The sequence below is a fragment of the Lagenorhynchus albirostris genome, chromosome 3 (genome assembly GCF_949774975.1).
Source record: "Lagenorhynchus albirostris chromosome 3, mLagAlb1.1, whole genome shotgun sequence".
In the NCBI taxonomy this organism is placed as follows: Eukaryota; Metazoa; Chordata; class Mammalia; order Artiodactyla; family Delphinidae; genus Lagenorhynchus; species Lagenorhynchus albirostris.
This window is the reverse complement of record NC_083097.1, coordinates 104,743,776-104,762,755: the sequence shown is the minus strand read 5'-3', so window position 1 is coordinate 104,762,755 and position 18,980 is coordinate 104,743,776. Positions and strand designations below refer to the sequence as shown.

The window sequence follows — 18,980 nt, the reverse complement described above, 5'->3', positions numbered from 1 at the left end:
ACATGTTTTAATGTCTGTGGAGGCTAAAAACCGCCAGTCCATTTGAGGAGTAGGTGAATGTAGGCTACTGGGGAGACAGACACTGGCCGACCTTACCTGGTTCTTCTGGATGAATTCAACCAGGCTCTCTTCTAGGTGACAGCAGAAGAAGACTCACCCAGGCAACCTGCCTTCATTCCTCACTCAGTAGACTTGTAGATGGAGGGTTTTTCCAGAGCTACCAGGAAACATAAGTTTGGGGATTATCTAAGAGTTGTTTGAGCAGTCAATGAGAGTACCTTTCTAGCAGGACGTCCATTAATTTTTAATTTTTGAGTTGGAAATGGCACTGGAGATTATCTAGATCAGGGTTTAGAAAGTGAAATTTCCAAGATAAACCAATGGGGCATGGGAAAAAAGTACTAGAATGTCTCTTCATTTTTTATACTCCAAAAATAAGAAAAATTAAATTTTACTACTATATATGAATTTGTATTTGTACCCTCCCCTGTTCTTCAAGTCAGGAGGCCCTATATTCTGAGGGAGGAGTAAGTTTCCCTCAACATACAAGCGTTGACAATGATCCCCTCACCTGTGTACAGCATGTTGCACTGTATTCGTATGTGTCCAGTTAAGTTAATCTGCAGAATATTATTAGTTTCAATTAAACTAGCTTTCAACAATAACAATAACCAAACCCCCACAAAAAAAAAAAAAAAACAGGGCAAGTAGCTTAAAAAGATTCTGGCAAAAACAAAATATGGATTAAAGATATCACTAATTGTGAAAGCAATCACAAGGGAGCAATATGAGGATGGAAGAGCTGACACTTCATTCTAGGACAGGCTCTTTGTTAGCTGCGTTGTGAGTTAAAAACAACGGTACAATCAGTTCTGATCAGAAATCAGCCCTCAGATCTCAAAATTATCAAGACAAATAACTGAAATACAGACTTACATCTACTATCATTAAGAATGAATACTTTAGAAGGAGGTGTGTACTTTGCCTTGAGAAATTTCCTAATGATAATATGAAGGTACCATGATTAGCAAAACATGGAGGATAACCTCTGCAACTTTTTTTTAACCAATGTTTAAATTCACCTACTAATCTTTATGAAATTTCATCAAACGAAAATGTGGTTTGAACCTCTTTTGACGTTTTTTACTTGTACCCAAAAGTAAAAAAGCTACATATCTTTAGGAAACACTTGTTCTTCCTCCTAATATAAGACCAGATAAGATATGTTAAAAACAATCTATCTAAAATGAGTTTCTTTGTCAAAATGCTGCTGAAAGTATTATTGAAGATACTGCTGAAATCGTGAAGAAGCAAATACCATATTAGAACAAGTTATGGGGAGCAAAAGACTTGTTCTACATTGGTAAGATGTTAGATCTAACCTATTGTATTTATTCATTTCTCTTTTACCGATGAAATATACTAAGTGCTTCTTTTTGGTGAGCCACCACTAGATGAGATTTATTCGTAATCTTAATGAAAATGTTTTATGAAAAAACCTAAGTAGCATTTCCTCTTAAAACGGCAGCTGTTCCTTAGAGAAGGATTGTAGGGTAAGGTTACAAGAGAGAAATTCATTCACTGTATCATTCATAAGCAAGCTAGTGCAGCCAAGTTGTTGAAGCCAGAGGAACACAAAATGCTGCAGGATGCTACTTTGTAGTTAATTTTATAAAAACAAACCTTTAACACACCATATAGCAGAAGCCATACGATATTTTGTATAACGTTAAGAAGGGACCATGAAACCTCACAGAGGTTTGCTGGTTATCTTGTTGAAAAACACTTGAGATGTCAAACTTACCGATAAGTTATATTCATTTTTCTTTGTATGAAAAGGAAATGGTTTCATATTTTGTTGACCACTTCTGTGATAATAAGCAGCTTCAGTAGTATGCTACTTAGAGGTCATTTTTTTAAAAAAGCATAATTAGGGCTTACCTGGTGGCACAGTGGTTAAGAATCCGCCTGCCAATGCAGGGGACACGGGTTCAATCCCTGGTCTGGGAGATCCCACATGCCACGGAACAACTAAGCCCGTGCACCACAACTGCCGAAGCCCACACGCCTACAGTCCATGCTCCACAGCAAGAGAAGCCACCACAATGAGAAGCCGGTGCACCGCAACAAACAGTAGCCCCCGCTAGCCACAACTAGAGAAATCCCGTGTGCAGCAACGAAGACCCAACACAGCCATAAATAAATAAATAAATAAATATTTAAAAAATAAAAATTAAAAAATTAAAAACATAATTAATTTGTCCTCTCAAAATAAAGGTATCATTTTAAGACTAAGTGAGAAAATAACTGAATTTTAAAGAAACTCTTATTATAGAGAGAATATTGTAAAAACAGAGTTTGGAAATGTTTATGTTGTATGTGATTTCATTGCTTAAAATTATGACAGCCATTAAAACCCACCTATGTAAAATAAATTGAACTTAAAATTAGACCTTCAAATTAACACATCACAAATAATTAAATCTAGATTTTCAACACGAAGTATGTTCAGTCACATTACTCTCGATAAAATGACAACTGTTCAGTAAGATGAAAAGGGTTTTTTACTCTTAGATGTAGTTGAAGAAAATATTTAAAGTATTGCTTATTTCATATTTACCTTGTACATTTGTCATTTTGATGTTTGTTTTATAATGGACCTAATACAGTACATGGGTACATATCTAGTACATGAGCATGGTGTGCACGTTCAAAAGCTTTTTAGTGTTGGAATTCATGATTCAATAATTTTGGAAACAACTGCTCTAGGCTAAAGATTTTTAAACTTTTGGGGGCAGAGAACAGTCACAGAGTCTTTGAAACAATAAAAGATACATACCCTCTTCTCAGAAAAATTATACACATACTCTGCCAAATAAAATTTTGCCCAGAATTTCAGGGCAATCACATGCCCACTGATGGTTACTGTCACAGACTCCATTCAACCCCCTGGATAAGGACATGAATGACCTAAGGAGTTATGCGACTTATGCATGGTCACACAGTGACATAATCTGACCTTTCAGTCAAGACTTCCTGAGCATATGTCATTCTAGGCTTTGGTCTGGTTGCTGAGGGTGCAAACATGAGGATGGAACTCTAGTTGGGCTCCCAAGGAATTCACAAGTTCACTGGTGACTCCAGTATGCAACAAATAATCCAAATACAATTTATGTCTAGGAGAAACTTGTTTGGCATTAAATGACACCAGCTGTGTGAGGGCATTATGCTGAACTCCATAGGAAACGCAGAGATGGGCAAGACAACCGTTGCAGAGAATCAAGTCCCAATTACTTGCTCCAGCTTCCAATCCTTTTTCTAATGCACCTTTTATACTGCTGAACCCGGTGATGCTACTCTGGGGTTTTGCAGCTTCGTGCTCTAAATGATGATGTACGAGTAAAGAGGTGAGGCAGCGGGTCACACGCCTTCCTATTTGTAAGCAACCGAAAGCTCTCTTTTTGGGTTTATGTGCACTAAAATGCACTTCTTTGCCTGTGCAATGGAGAAACGAACTCTTAGATAAATTGGCAAATGGAAGAAAACAGGGAGTGATAAAGGAAGTATGGAATTTTATAAGCTTCATGATCTCCTTCCCCAAAGGCCTGAATCTATGTGATAAGGTGGTAGAACAAATTCCTGCCGAGTCTGAAGTTATTCCTATAAAAAAGGTAATGATAGGAATAAAGTAGGTGTAATTTTTTTTCTGCCTGGGTCATTAGTTAGTAATATTCTTGAAGGTGATATATAGAGTTTTTCCTACAAACATTGTGCTCTGTGTAGGGACTAAAAATAAACAGAGCTGCACAGGGAAGTAGGCAAGCATTATTGATCGCTGTCAGGCCAATTCCACTTTCATGTTTGCAAAAGGCACATCCCAGTGTTGCAAACCTATTTATAGGGAACAGTTCATTCATTGCTGTATATGGATGATAGAAACAAAGTGAATTGTCAGGTAAATTTTGGTTTACATTGTGAAATTGAACTAGAAGGGATCTCCTTTGGAATTAGTGAAGAGGGATCATCCCCTGTGTTCCTGTGGAACAAAGGAAAGAACCGTGGAGTCCAGTGTCTGGAGCTCCCAACCTAAGTGGGGCCTCTGGTTGGAGTTCGTCCCCTGGCTGCACCCAGCCTGCCTCAGCCGCAGCCCCCCACCTCCCCATCCTGGGAGCAGGGGCTAAAAGCAAAGAGGGTGCCTCCCAGACCCCTCCTGCCCTTCAGTCCTTCTAGCGAGTTCTATTCCCCTCTGGTACTGACCATGCTTTTGTGCACATGTGTATGCACGTGTGTTTGTGTGCACTCATGCATACCTGTGTATGAATGGAATGTTTTGTGGGATCCTCTTTTGACATTTGGTTCTCCATTCATTTTTGGTAAATTTTTGTAATTTTTTTTCTCTCCACTCGTTTCCTACCAGAGTTATTTACTCCTCTAGTACCCCCAAACCCTTATTTTTCCAGTTTCCTTCCACCCCGCTCACCAAGCTTCCACCCTTGGGCTTCTTTTTTTCTTTTTTTTACAACTGTCAGTTCAATTCAGCAAGCATTGAGTGAGTGCTGGGCATCTTTGAGGCTGGAGGCTAAAGAGACAAACAAGACAGAATCTTCATCCTCAAGCTGCTCAGTCCAGTAGCACATGTGGTCTATGCTCTGCCCTCTTCCCTCTGCTCTAGTTATTGATCGCACCCTCCAGGCAGAGTTTCCTGCCAGCATACTCCACTGTAGTAAGAGCAAAGCATTGGTTCAGTAAAAATGAATTCCGTCTTAAACCCCCAGTAACCTCTGATTTGTGAAAAGAACTGGGCTTGTAGCAAGGGGCTCAACCGGCTCAAAATGTGATATAAGAAGGGGTTGGATTCTGTGTGTTAAAAATGCCTAAGGTGGGGGGGCTTCCCTGGTGGCGCAGTGGTTGAGAGTCCGCCTGCTGATGCAGGGGACACAGGTTCGTGCCCTGGTCCGGGAGGATCCCACATGCTGCAGAGCAGCTGGGCCTGTGAGCCATGGCCGCTGAGCCTGCGCGTCCAGAGCCTGTGCTCCGCGACGGGAGACGCCACAACAGTGAGAGGCCTGCGTACCGCAAAAAAAAAAAAAAAAAAAAAATGCCTAAGGGACGCTAATGAGCCTGACCACCTTCTAAACCTCTGCAGTGATGTTATTTCACCTGAAGGCATGGCTATCCAGGCTCTGGGAAATGGCCTGGTGATAGTTTTCACTCTGATATGGTGGTCTTAGTGCTAATGCAACACTGGACTGCTAAAATAACTAACCATTTTAAAATCAGTGCCAAAAACAGACAAGCAAACCGAGCCTGACTAAGCATGGTAACAGTTTACTCCAGTTTGAGGCTGGTAAAATTGCTTTCCATCATCTCTGTGTCCATCTCTTCCCTTTAGATCTTTTATAAGATCCTCTGCCCATCCAAATACAACATCAGTTTATTTTCAATGAAAGAGACACCAAGAATAGTGACAGGCAGTACATCTTTCACAGTCACAAAACTATGCCAGTTGTATATAGGCCAGACTTCAAACCAACGGTAGGGAAGGAACTTGAAAACTAATAAACATTTTAAATATAACCCTCGTCTCTATTCCTCAGTCTTCTGATAATCACCAGACAAATGCTGTCAGGGCTCAGATAATGTGAGCTCTTTACCCTTCAAGGCCTTACTGTGTGGCTGGAATTCTTAACTGGTTTCATCACTCATGACAGGGTTAACGTCTTTCTGGTGGCTGGGTATTGTTCCCAGCTTCATTCTTGAAATCCTTTTGCGCCCTGTCACTCTTCACTAAGTGTACTCAACTCTTCCTTGGTCTGCCTCTGTTTCTCATTCCATACCCTCTGGAATATGTCGCTATGTGTAGTGTCCATTCTGTAGTGTCTCTGAGTGGCATGCGTCCACATGATTACAGCTGTCTTCCTGGAACCTTATATACAGTAATTCATTCTTGCCTTTTTCAAAGAGGAGTGATGCTTTGAGGTCACTGGCACTGCCAAATCCAAATTATTCCTCATCCTCCTGCATGTTAGATCACTTCCCAGCATTCCAGACTAATAAAAGTTGCTGGGACCAAATTCACCACCATTTCCTTGCATGTTATGGGCACCCTGATCACTGGCTGTTGCGTGGCGAATAGATTGTACGTGGACAAAAGGGGAAGCAAGGCAACCAATTAGGAGATTACCGTAGTAATTCAGATGGCTTGAGTAAGGTGACAGCATTGAGGCTGGCGAAAAGTGTCTAATTTCAAGGTGGCAGAACACACAGGACTTGAAAATGAACTGAATATGTGGGAAGAGGAATGGAATGGAAGCATGACGCCTCCTAAGTTTTGGGGAGAAGGAAGTTAATGAGGGAGGTGTGCTAAGGGGCTCGGGAATAGAGATAGCCCAAAGCTGGTTAAATGATGTTAAGGATCTCTTTCAATTCACTAGCGAGAATTTGACTTAAGATCATTAATATTGAAATATATGTACTAGCCTCTTGAAATCTATAAAGTTTAGAATGACTCTAAGGCATTGTTATTATTTTGCTTTTGTTCCATAAGATGGCTTCCATGCAGCGGGCTGATTTCTACACAGTGTGGGGCATTAGGAATGGGTAAGTTCTTTGAGGGTGAGAGCAGTGCCTTATTTGTCGTACCTCTGCACTAACAGTCTTACAATCATATGTTTTTGGTATGTCTGTTGAAACAAATAAATTAGATCGCATATTTGATTTATAGAGAACTTCACTATCTGGAAACAAATAGTATGCCTTAAAAATACATCTCTTTGAGGGGGAGTGCTGCCCCCCGAAGCAGCCAGGTGCCAGAGGACCAGGGGCTGAATCAGCTGGGAGGCATTACTGCAAGGGGACTGGCTAGGCAGAAGCTGTAATGGGGTAAATTTATGCCTGGGCATAGAATAGTGAGGGTCAAATCTGCAAGTCAGTGACAGAGTAGCCTTCAAGAACAAGGATTAAAGTTTGGAGCTGGGAGGCCCAGGATGTAGGTCAAGTCATCCAGGACTTTGCCCTGTAAATAGCCTCCCTGTCCCCAGGGTGCAGGCAGTCCAAGAGGTTGTGCTGGGCTGGCTGGTTCTAATGGGCTCACTGAAAGCTGGTCTGGGCATAATTGCCATTAAAATGGGCATTGTATAAGGAAAAAAATTCTGCCATCTGGAAAAAGGAAGAAAATGGACCCATTTTCTGCATCATCTACATTAGATAAAAACTTCATATCCCCATTGGCAATGTTTTACGTGTTTGCCCCGACTGAGGCCTATAGCTCACAGACCTGCCAGTATCATAGGATCAATATAAAAATTCCTGTTGTTTTGCTGACGTAGGTATTCACTGAGGGATTATTTGGGAAACAGACCTGAAAAGCAATTATGTGGTGAGTTCAATATGCTAGTTCTCCTTGAGAGGGGTTGCTGAGAAAGAACCTTCTGGGAGCCTCTCTGGTTTCCTGGCATGTATGCATTCCTCCTGATGTCTTGTGGCATGTGGTACTATTTCTCCCAGTTCTTAGTTTTTTTTTTTTTTTACTTCAGTCCATCACTTTGAAGTGTCTTTAGGTAACATCCACAAATATTTTGGAGCTTGTTCTTTTTTTTTTTTTTTTTTTTTGCCATACGCGGGCCTCTCACTGTTGTGGCCTCTCCCGTTGCGGAGCACAGGCTCCGGACGCGCAGGCTCAGCGGCCATGGCTCACGGGCCCAGCCGCTCCGCGGCATGTGGGATCCTCCCGGACCGGGGCACGAACCCATGTCCTCTGCATCAGCAGGCGGACTCTCAACCACTGCGCCACCAGGGAAGCCTGGAGCTTGTTCTTTTAACCACAAATCTTTATAGCTTTTCAATTTGTTTTTTGTTTGTTTGTTTTTTAATTTTTATTGGAGTATAGTTGATTTACAATGTTGTGTTCGTTTCAGGTGTACAGCAAAGTGAATCCGTTATACATATATTCACTCTTTTTTAAGATTCTTTTCTCATATAGGCCATTACAGAGTATTGAGTAGAGTTCCCTGTGATATAGCTTTTCAATTTGTTTTGGCATCTGGTGATTGGCACAGAGGGAGTGGTGCAGGGGAACATATGAGGCTTTGTTTAAAAAAATGGCTTTTCTCAGGTTGATAGCCAGGGACATATCTGTTTGTTGTCCTCCTGGCATACAGTTTGAAGCATTCATGAGGTTCCCTTCTCTCCACCCTGTTCTTGACCTTCCCCCACCTCATCTTCCCACCTCTTCTCCCCACTGTGAAAAAGTACGTTTGTGGCCATCTCCACCTGATGGCTTTCGTGTGTGTGGCCTTGGCCGTGGAATGCTGAATGTTTGCACTGGTCTCGCAGAGAGCCAAGTTGAGAAAGAAGCATGTTGGTGTGAGGCCAAGTGCCCTTCCAGTGTGGCTGCTCCGGTTTCATCCCTGACCCAAGCTGGAGTACATTCTCCAAGTTAAGGCCAAGGAGCGGCTTGAAAAGGGAGCAGGAATTTTGTACTTTATTCTTAGCTACAAGAGCAGAATTCTGCTCCACCGTAAGTCAGCATTTTTTGCTTTCTGATCCGCTGCCGGGCCTGGCTGATGCCTGGTTACCGGGCTCACTGGCTGCCACATGGGCCACTTGGAAGCTGCTGCTTTTGCACTTCCAACGCTCCCTCCTTCCCCTGCACATGATGTTTTCTAACTTCTTTTGGGACCTACACAAAATAAAAGAAAATAACCCACCAAGACCCAAGATTTCCCATGTTGTGAGATATATTATTTCCTGCCATTCAAGAGACTGTTTTATAATACCAGCCAGGAGAGTTTTTAGGAATAGGCTAATATTATTTTGTTTTTTCTCTTAATATTTCCTCATTTGTTCTTAGATTGCCAAGAGCCTCCAATGGGTTTCTGTAATAAAAGTGCTTCAGTATTTTCTTTCTAGTGATAAACAATCAGCCGATTATTTATTATGATCATTTTCTAAGGTAACTGGCAGTGTTTCTTTGCTATATTGATACCATAGCACAAATGGTGAATTCCCTGACAATAGTAGCAGTTAAGCCTGGGTTGGTCAGATGTACTAAATGAACACCGAGAATTATTGCTCATCTCACATAATTTCTCCAGAGAGAGAGGGAGGAAGAAAAAATGATAGTCTTACCAAAAAATAAGGTATCCATTCATCTTGGCTAAACTGGCATTTAGAAGAATAAACTGAATAGGTTATTCTACTGTTTCCATTAGAAAGAGAATCTGAATCCACAGAAAAGACTGTCCTGAGTCCCCTGGCCCTTCCACTTTGGGGTACCAGCGATGGTGAAAAATCGTAAGACTGTTGATCAGGGCAGAGATCTTCCTCTTCCTACTCTGTCCCCACACTTGCAAAAAGAAGACAGTGTTTCTGGAGAAACTTCTTGGGATAGAGCACTAAGCAAATACATTGATAAAGAACAATCCTTTAAAAGGGAGATTGGCTAGTTGAATATTATTCATATATGTGGCAAAGCTTTTTTACCTCTGACAAAGAAAAGGAGATGAGAATTTGTTTTAAAGTGCCTGTGTACATGCTTAAGCATGCATGTATGTTGGGGGGTGGGCGATGGGAGGGAATTCCTTAGTAGTGTTGTCTCCTTACTAAGTCTAGTTCATGGGTCTTGGTCCAAGTAGCTTCAGTCTTTAAAGTCTTTGATGGAAAGGTATTGCCATTGTGATTGAGAGGGGTTGGGATTTTCAGATCTTAGTGCAAATCAGATCCAAAACACAAATAAGAAGGGCAAATGCCTGTATGTCAAGTAAAGGGCTCACCATATTGTTTCCTTGTTCTCTCATTGTTGCCCTTTCCTTGCTTCTTCTGCTTCAGCAATCCAAACCCTAATCCGTGCCTCCACCAGGAAGTCTTTTCTGCCTGGCTTTCCCACACATTCACATCATGTCTGTTGTGTTTCTCTTTGTCTTAACTTGATGCTGCACTCCGCTGTTGGCTGCTCAAGGATTGAGACAATGACATATCCAGTAACCACTTTTAAACCGTTTAATAGTTATTGAAATGAACCTCTAGTCTCTGTATTGGCCCTCTAACAACAGTAGCCAGTGGTCTTCATATTAAATTGCAAGTCAGCCCAGGAACTATTTTAAGTATTCTTTAATACTTTATGTGATGATGATTATCATCATCTGCACAAGTAGTTAAAAATAAACTCAGTTGGGGCTTCCCTGGTGGCGCAGTGGTTGAGAGAGTCCACCTGCCGATGCAGGGTACATGGGTTCATGCCCCGGTCTGGGAAGATCCCACGTGCCGCGGAGCGGCTGGGCCCGTGAGCCATGGCCGCTGAGCCTGTGCGTCCGGAGCCTGTGCTCCGCAACGGGAGAGGCCACAACAGTGAGAGGCCCGCGTACCGCAAAAAAAAAATAAATAATAAAAATAAATAAATAAATAAACTCAGTTATGAAGGGTATAAATTGAAAAGTAAATTTTTCTTTCTCCTACCCTCACTTTTCACTCTCCAGATGTAACCAACGTGAACAATTTTTATGTATCCTCCTAGAAGTTTGTGTGCGTATGCAAATATAAAAGGGAGTCCATTATACATACTCCTCTGTACCCTGATTTTTAAATAACATGAGTAATTTATCCTAGAGATCTTCCTATCTCTTCACACTATTTTTTTTCTTACTGACTATAATATCCCATTATGTAAATAATCAATTATCGATTCAAGCAGTTCCCTGTTGTTTTTTTTAAGTTTACTTAATTGTGAAGGGCCTGAGTATTTTTTTTAATTTATTTATTTTATTTATTTTATTTTTGGCTGCGTTGGGTCTTCGTTGCTGCACTCAGGCTTCCTCTAGTTGCAGCAAGCAAGGGCTACTCTTCATTGCGGTGCATGGGCTTCTCATTGCGGTGGCTTCTCTTGTTGCGGAGCACAGGCTCTAGGCATGCGGGCTTCAGTAGTTGTGGCACGCGGGCTTAGTAGTTGTGGCACACGGGCATAGTTGCTTGTAGGATCTTCACGGACCAGGGCTCGAACCCATGTCCCCTACATTGGCAGGTGGATTCTTAACCACTGTGCCACCAGGGAAGTCCTAAGCAGTTCCCTGTTGATGAACATTTAGATGATTTTCATTTTCTTATTAGTAATGACAATTCCACAATGAAGTGTCTCCTGCATTCATTATTAGTGTTTTTTTGCTAACACCACTCCGCAAGGAGATTAAAGATCCTGGATCCATACCCCACTGGAGAGGAGCAAGTTCTCCACCCCATCTTAAAGCCTGCCACCATTGTGCCCTCTTCTCCCTTTCCTATTCGTTTTATTTTTATTTTTCTCTCACCTCTTCATAACTTGACACTCGGCCACAAGCAATCCACTTAAACGAGGGTCCCCGCTGAAATAAATGCTGTTTGAACAAGGACGGTAACCTAAGTACATGAAGCTGTAGTGTGTGAGAGAATAGGGTACTTTGGGATTCACGGAGTAATGGAGAGCCCCAAGGCCTGGAGACATGGAAATTCCAAAAGAATTTTAAATAGTCACGGTTTTCAGGCTCCAGGATGTCAGCTGATGATACCTGGCTTAAACAAATGTGCACTCCCAAGACCCTTTATGCAAAGTAGTTCCTCAGCCTGGACTGTCTGCAGTCCCAGTCTTCTTCATCCTTCAAGGGCCCAGCTTAAACTCCACCTTCCCAGATTGTTTCCCCTCCCCCTTGCTGCTTTAGCACTATATTTCAGCCTCTGCTTATAATACATCACGCTCTGCCTTCCATGGGAGGTTTTGAAGAGCTGATGTAGGCCGCCCAAAAGCCTGCATCTTTGAATTTCTCATTCTGTCTGCCTTTAGCATTTATTTCCATATAGCGGATTTCTAATAAATGTTTTTTACTGGGAGAAGGATAGAGAGGCAATAAAGCCTAGTTTCAAATCATAGCCATTCAGAATGGAGACAGTATATTATGGCCATGGCATCCAGAAGAAGATTAAACAAAATCCTTTGAATGTCAAGGACATAAATATTTTTGGGCCAAAAACAATTCTGTACAAGTAATCTGTAAGAATATCACTGAATTGGGGAAGTCTCTTTTCTCTGTGTTATGTCTGATCAGAATAATAAAGATTAATTTGCTTTATCATCGAAAACACAAACACAGGGAAGGCTTGAATTCTCAGTCTGAAATAACTTCTTGACCCCAATGATTGTAAAAGCAGTGACATCCAGGCAGTGAGCACTCTAGGCAAAGCAAGGTAGGAACACATGCAGCACCCTGTAAAATCAACAGCACCTTCATGTCAAAATGTCAGAAGCTCTCTCATGAAGTACAGGCTTGAAAACATCCTAAATGAGTAACCCCAGACGCAGTGGCATGCTGGCACGCAGCTTTATTGATTTACGTATTAGTGCTTTATTTAAACTATGTGTCCAAGAGTGACTGAGTGCTTGGCTTCTGAGCATCACCAGATCCAGCTTGGGAGAAGGCCTCGGGATCTTAATGTAGGCGGGAAGTTAATCAGCTGTTTTGAAGGCTGCCTTTCTTAATCACTGAGCATTTTCTGCTGAGATTTTGTATTCAAGTTGGGTTTATTGAGGTATAATTTACATACAGTAAAATTCACTTTTTTTTAGTGTACAGAACTATGCATTTTTAACAAATATGTACAGTCGTGTAACTACTACCATAATCAAGATATGGAAGAGAGCCATCACCCTGCAAAATTCTCTCATGCCGTTTTTTTTTTTCGGTGAGTACTTTTGGTAGTTGAGATTTTATTTCTCATGCCCTTTTTTTTTTTTTTTTTTTTTTTGCGGTACGCGGGCCTCTCGCTGTTGTGGCCTCTCCCGTTGCGGAGCACAGGCTCCGGACGCGCAGGCTCAGCGGCCATGGCTCACGGGCCCAGCCGCTCCGCGGCATGTGGGATCTTCCCGGACCAGGGCACGAACCCGTGTCCCCTGCATCAGCAGGCGGACTCTCAACCACTGCGCCACCAGGGAAGCCCTCTCATGCCCTTTTATAGTCAACTCTTCCTTTCACTCCCAGCCCCTGGCCACTACTGACCTGTTTTCTGACCCTATAGTTTGGCCTTTTCCAGGATGTTACATACTTGGAATCAGATGGTATGTAGCCTTTTGAGGCTGGTTTCTTTCATGCAGCATAATATATTTGAGATCCGTCCATGTCGTTGTGTGGATCAGCAGTTAGTTCCTTTCTGTCCCTGAGTAGTTTTCTATTGTATGGATATACTACAGGTTATCTCTTCACCAGTTGAGGGACGCTTGGGTTGTTTCCAGATTTGAGTCATTATGAATAAAGTCACTATAAACATTCACATACCATTTTTTTATGTGAACATATGTTTTCATTTCTCCTATGTAAATACTAATAGCTAGGTGTGGGATTGCTGGGTTGAATGACAGGTGTGTGTTTAATTCTTATAAGAAACTGCCGAATCATTTTCCAAAGTGGCTGTTCTATTTTGCATGCCTATACTATTCACTAAGAAAGTTCTAGAATTAAGGTTACATCTACACCATCTTAGGTCACTTCAGTAGGATTATATACTTCAGGTGGACTGAAAGTCTCTTAAAGGTGTCCACGAAGTTGTTCTGCTTCAGCTGTGGGTGAGTCGAGAGGAAGGAAGAGAAGTGGAAGAGGGATTTAGACCATATCTCAGTGGGTTAAGCTTTTTATTTATAAAGAGAACTTTTTTTTTTTTTTTCTGCCTGAAAATGATTAAAGTGAGTGTTCGGCTGCTTGGCAAGACACTGACCTGATATTCAGGGGAGATTAGAGCAGCTTTGCAGATAAGCTCAGAAAATCTAATGGGCCACTAAGTCATTTCCCAGGCCCTTTGGGCGGTCACCAGTGTCGTGGTGCGATGATATCCGATAACATCGGATACTGGGAACCTGAAGATGGCACACCTTTTGAGGGTGATTTTCCAAGTTTTATTCAAATTATCAATGGCCCAATAACTGATTTAGCGCCTCCCCTAAACGCTTTCAGATTCTGACCAGGGGAGATACTTTGCTCATAAGGCTTCTTATCTAGATTTCACATGGTTGGTATAAGGGGATTATGGATTTGGCCTCTACCACTGGCCTTGGAACCTCAGCCCGAATTCGGGAGAGCTGTATGTGTGTGCTGTCTGGCTCTTGCTGCCATCAGCACTACTGGACTCAACAGGAAGGTGAGTTCAAAGGCTGTTTGGGTTGGAGGCCTCATCCTCCTGCAGCCTGTTGTGGGTCACAGCGGTTTGCTTCAGAATCAGCTGGGCATCAAAAACGGGAAGGAAAAAAAAATCAGTGACTTGTGGACATCTGACGCCTTTTTGTAACCTTTAAAGTTCTGTAGTAACATATCAAGCACCCTGACCTGGAAATCCAACCGGTAACCTCCAGGAACCGGTTACTTGCAGTGTTTAAGTAGGAATTGACGGAATGATCCCAACTAAGGAAAACTTTCAGCTAAGGGCACTAGACTCAGTGGGGTTTTTGTATTTTACTCACAGCTTCTACTTGAATACAACAGAAAGGAGATGGAAAAGCAAATGGAAAATGATGATTTTCTGTCTGATTTTGCTTCAGGGGACTGTCCATTCAATGCTTGCCTGTCGGCCTCAAAGCTACCAGCTCCCCTTCCTTCCCTGAGCTCACATGCTCGGAGGTGCTGTGGAAGGTTCTGCAGCATCACTGTGTTTGGAGCTGATGCGACATTCTCCTTAGCAATGCCAGTTTGGACAGAATATTAAGGACCAATAAATATGATACCTGTGGTATGGAGAGGAAGCAGCTTGTTTTGTTTCCAGCTACAGATTTGACTGCCCGTGGACTTTTCGGAGCTGAGCTATCAGAATTCGAGAGCAGACGAGAAGCTGGGGCAGTGTGGGGAGGCAATCACAGGTTTTGATTGTGCCACATGCCCTGGGGCACCCAGCAGTTTTGTGACTGTTCACTCGGCATTAACTAAACCCACGGGGTGGCTTTCCCTTTTATTGTCCGGGAAATTGTTTCCCCAGAGCCTCCCGCATTTGCAGCCCCAGTGAATTGCCCAACTTTGTATATTGCACGTGGCCTGAAGAAGACCCAGTTGGCAGGCCCTGCACAGCCATTCCGAAAGGCAGTGAAGTCAATGAAAACATCTTTGGGGACCTTTGCTTGCTAGGCATATGGCGAGTTCACAAAACTAGACATTTTATCAGGCCAACGAATACATTTGCCAAGGAAAAGAATACAGTGCTAATGGATGTAGAGAGAAAAAACTCAGAGAAGAAGCCTGATGCTGCTAAATTTCATTCTTAATAAGGCGTGTTGGTATCATTGCAGAAGACACTGAGGATGAGAGCATAACATCATAGGAAGCTGTTCATAATTATCATTGATGTGCTTTAAGTGTTATAATTAATATATTCATACTGGTGCTGTCAGTAAAACATTTCTCTCCTCTATGTGTATTACAATCTGTGGTTTGCTAGGTCACAGTAGAACTGAATAATCCACAAATCTCATTCCTCAGCCAAGAGATGGTGTCAGTGGACCAGCTTATGAAGCATTTGGTCCATTTTTACGCTTAGATCTATGGTGGACTAGCATTCGTACACTGACAAAATCCATGGCGTCCGGGGGAGAGGGAGGGCTACTAAAGTGTGTTTTAAAAACTTCCTTTGCTTTCTGACAAAGAGGACAGTTCAGAAATTTCCTAGTTGTCCTGCTGTGTGAGCCTCTAAGTCTGCATTTGAAATTGTTTCCCTTTGGTCCTATTATTATAGGCTTTTTTCTTCCGCAGTGAAATGTGTTAGTGATGTCAGTGAGTGTCACCTACATAAAAAACAGCTCATTCAAGTCTGAAAGAAACTTCTTTTTCTCCTTTTAAGTTTTTATCAAAATTATACATGTATAAGTTAAAAAATAGAATAGCACAGAAATGCTTGTATTGAAAAGCCATGTCCCTCCCCAAGCCCCAACACAGAGAAGGGGCTAGGTTTTAGTCAGGAGTTTGGGGGCGGTGCTCCAAATGCCTGAGGGGAGGGCTTTTCTTTAGAGTGTTGGCACACACTCTATCCCTCCTACATCTTTCCAGACATTTTTTTAAGGCTCTATTTTGAACTAATTTTAGACTTAGAGAAAAGTTACAAAAATAATACAGAGTTTCTGTATATTCCTCACTCAGCTTCCCCTAATGTTAATAACTCACATATAGTACAATTTCCAGGCAGTCCTAAAAGTTCTTTAGAGATAAAAGAGTCCTCTAATAGTTTGCCCACAGGTCAATTTTGGGTTTCTACCACAGCGCATGGACCTAAGGCTGGGGATGGGGAGAAGAGTGAGGGGCACCTGCGGGCCCCCTGTACGTTAGGTAGACTTCAATGAACCTCTCTGCTTTTCAACCCCCTTCAAAATCCCGGTCTCTGTTGCAGGTGCCCAGTGAGCCTGGGGTTTTACTGGTACATTGCCAGGCGGCTCACTCCCACCCTCCCACTTAACCAAAGTTTTCACCTACATGTTCTAGGCTCTTACATTCTCACTCCGTATGAGTCAGGGCTCTCCAGAGAAAAAGAACCAGGTGGATACAGATATTCATAGACAGAGAGATAGAGATAGAGGTTCATTTATGTTAAGGAATTGAGTCACATGATTGTGGGGACCGGGAAGTCTAAAATCCATAGGTCAGGCAAACAGGCTAGAAATTCAGATGAGCTAATATTGTGGTCTTGAGTCCCAAGTCCGTAGGGCTGGCCGGCAGCCTGGAAACTTGGGCACGATTTCCTTGTTACAGTGTTGAGGCAGAGTTCCTTCTTCTCTGGGAAACCTCAGTTTTTGCTCTTAAAGCCTTCAACTCATTGGCCAGACCCTCTCTCCCACAGTCCACTGCATTACGGAGGGTGTTCTCCTTTACAGAAAGTCACATGATCATAAACATTAATCACATCTACAAAATACCTTCACAGCTACATCTAGACTAGTTTTTTCCCCAAACAACCAGGCGCCACAGCCTACCCAAGTTGACACATAAAATTAACCGTCATCTGCCCTGTTCTCTTTGCCATCCTTTCCTTGACCTCCAGAAATCTGTTGAAATCCTTCTCCTTTCCCTTATATTCTTTTCCCGGTTGCTCCACTGTTATGTCGCTCTTCCCCCTTTTAGTATCATTTTATTAGCGTCCAGGGAGACAGATGCTTGTATTTATTCCACCATCTTCTTTCTACTAGTAGAAACCCAAGTTTCCTTGTCAAAGAGGCCCTAACTGCTCATGGAAGTGCCTGTCCTGTACATTGGCATGTCGGCAGAGATCAGCAGTCCTTTTGAGATTAAAAAACAAAAAGAAGGCATCACATGATTCAGCTCAAATTTATTTGCTCTACCTATTACTCCTGACGGATTTACCAATGTTGGTTCTTAGGCATCTATTGCATTGTACTTATTTAGAATTTTTCAAGTATTCATTTTATTTAATCTGACCCACCTCTTCTAAGAGAACCCCTCGCATCCTGTGCTCCTTCTGACTGGCCGCCGGTGAAGGGTCTGGGAGGCGGAGGAGGCACAGTTGGAAAGGAAGCTGAGGGATCTGACTCCCCGGCCACAGGAGCCTCAGCGGACGGATCCCAGCATCATAAGTCACTTGGCAGCGAGGGAGGATTTGGGGCCCCGAGTAAACTGCCCTTCCAGTCCAAAGTTAGCTCCCCACGAGGCCTGCATTCTGAGCTGCTGCGACTTCCCATAGCCCTTGCCGACATCCAGATGAGAGAATTCAAGCCCTGCCATATTCAGATCCCTGCCCGCAGTCAGAGTTCTGAGCTGTCCCATGGCTGCTTATGATACTCGATCCCGAGCCGAGGAAGTGACCAGCCTGTGGCCTCACAGACTCACAGGAAAGCCTGGTCACGGGCAGAGGGCTAGTTCCTGTCGTCAGACAGCGACGGGGGTGCCACGGCCCTGCCAGGTGGCTTGCTCCCCCCTTCCCTCCCACCCCGAGGCCAGCTTTTCAAAAGGGATCATCTGTCCTTTCATCGCTAAAAAAAAATAAGCAGCTCTCCTGGGAAGCCAGAGGCACCTGCCCTTTGGGGCGTGTGGGAGCGGCGGGGCGGTCCATGTGCCATCCAGCTCTGCGGTTCTGCCCGCGCTGTTTCTGAAGCCAATGCTCCTCCTGCAGGAACGAGAGATTGAAGGCGTGCACAGCCGACCCCGCAAGAAGGCTTTGCCAGGCTAAGACTTGTTAGTGAGACCTGGCGAAGTATTTTATTTTTATTTATTTATTTACAGTTTAAGGTTTTATATAGCAATAGTATTTAACTGGCAGAGAATACTGAATATTTAAAGATGTAGTCTAATAGAAACATTGTTTAACATGTGAACTAAAGCGCTAAGTTCACATTTATAAAGTTATACAATTTAGTAACTCTTGAAATAAAATTCTTACAGCCTTTTTTTTTTCTATTGGAAAAATTTGTTTAGTTAGATGGATGTCACCCCATCATCTGACTTCCAGAAGGAATGAAGATAGGTCCACTTGTAAAACTTGTCTATAAAAATTCCTTTTTTGGTGGATTGGGGCTGAACTCTTAGATCTTTACTCCTGTTCACTTTAAATGCTGCCAAAGATCAGTACCCGTCATTCAGGAACTTGCTGTTTAGCTTATCTGTCGTTTCCTGAAGACTGGAAGTGATGCAGACTGCTGTTTAAAAATATATTTTTCTAAGTATGAAGAAGTTTAAGATGCTCTATTGGTCCTATAATTTTTACTTTAATGTGATAATTATCTTCGAGCGCGTGAAGTATTTTAGAGCCCATTGCTACCCTGTATCTCAGTTTAATCCATACGAAGAGCCCGCGGGAGGAGAGAAAAATGACGTGTTTAGTTGGCTGTGGAATAGGGTGTCAAGATCAACCTGAGCCATGTGTGTACAGTGCAAGTTTCCTCCCATCACAGAGCACAGTGGGTTCTCCTGACTTATAACCCAGTGTCCCTTCACACAGCACCCTGCGGGTATGACCACTCCTCCCTGCACCATGAGACTCTA

At 42.7% G+C, this 18,980-nt stretch overlaps 1 protein-coding gene across 2 annotated transcripts in view; it reads left to right on the top strand.

Moving 5' to 3' along the window:
• Nucleotides 1-18,980, top strand: part of MARCHF3 (membrane associated ring-CH-type finger 3) — a 148,952-nt gene that overhangs the window by 17,340 nt on the left and 112,632 nt on the right. The window contains exon 2 of one of the 2 annotated variants that reach the window (XM_060143501.1): nt 13,529-13,634. The exons of the other annotated variant lie outside the window; for it this stretch is intronic. The gene's annotated coding sequence lies outside the window, so the exon portion shown is untranslated. The remainder of the gene's footprint in view (nt 1-13,528; nt 13,635-18,980) is intronic. 2 annotated transcript variants of the gene reach the window in all.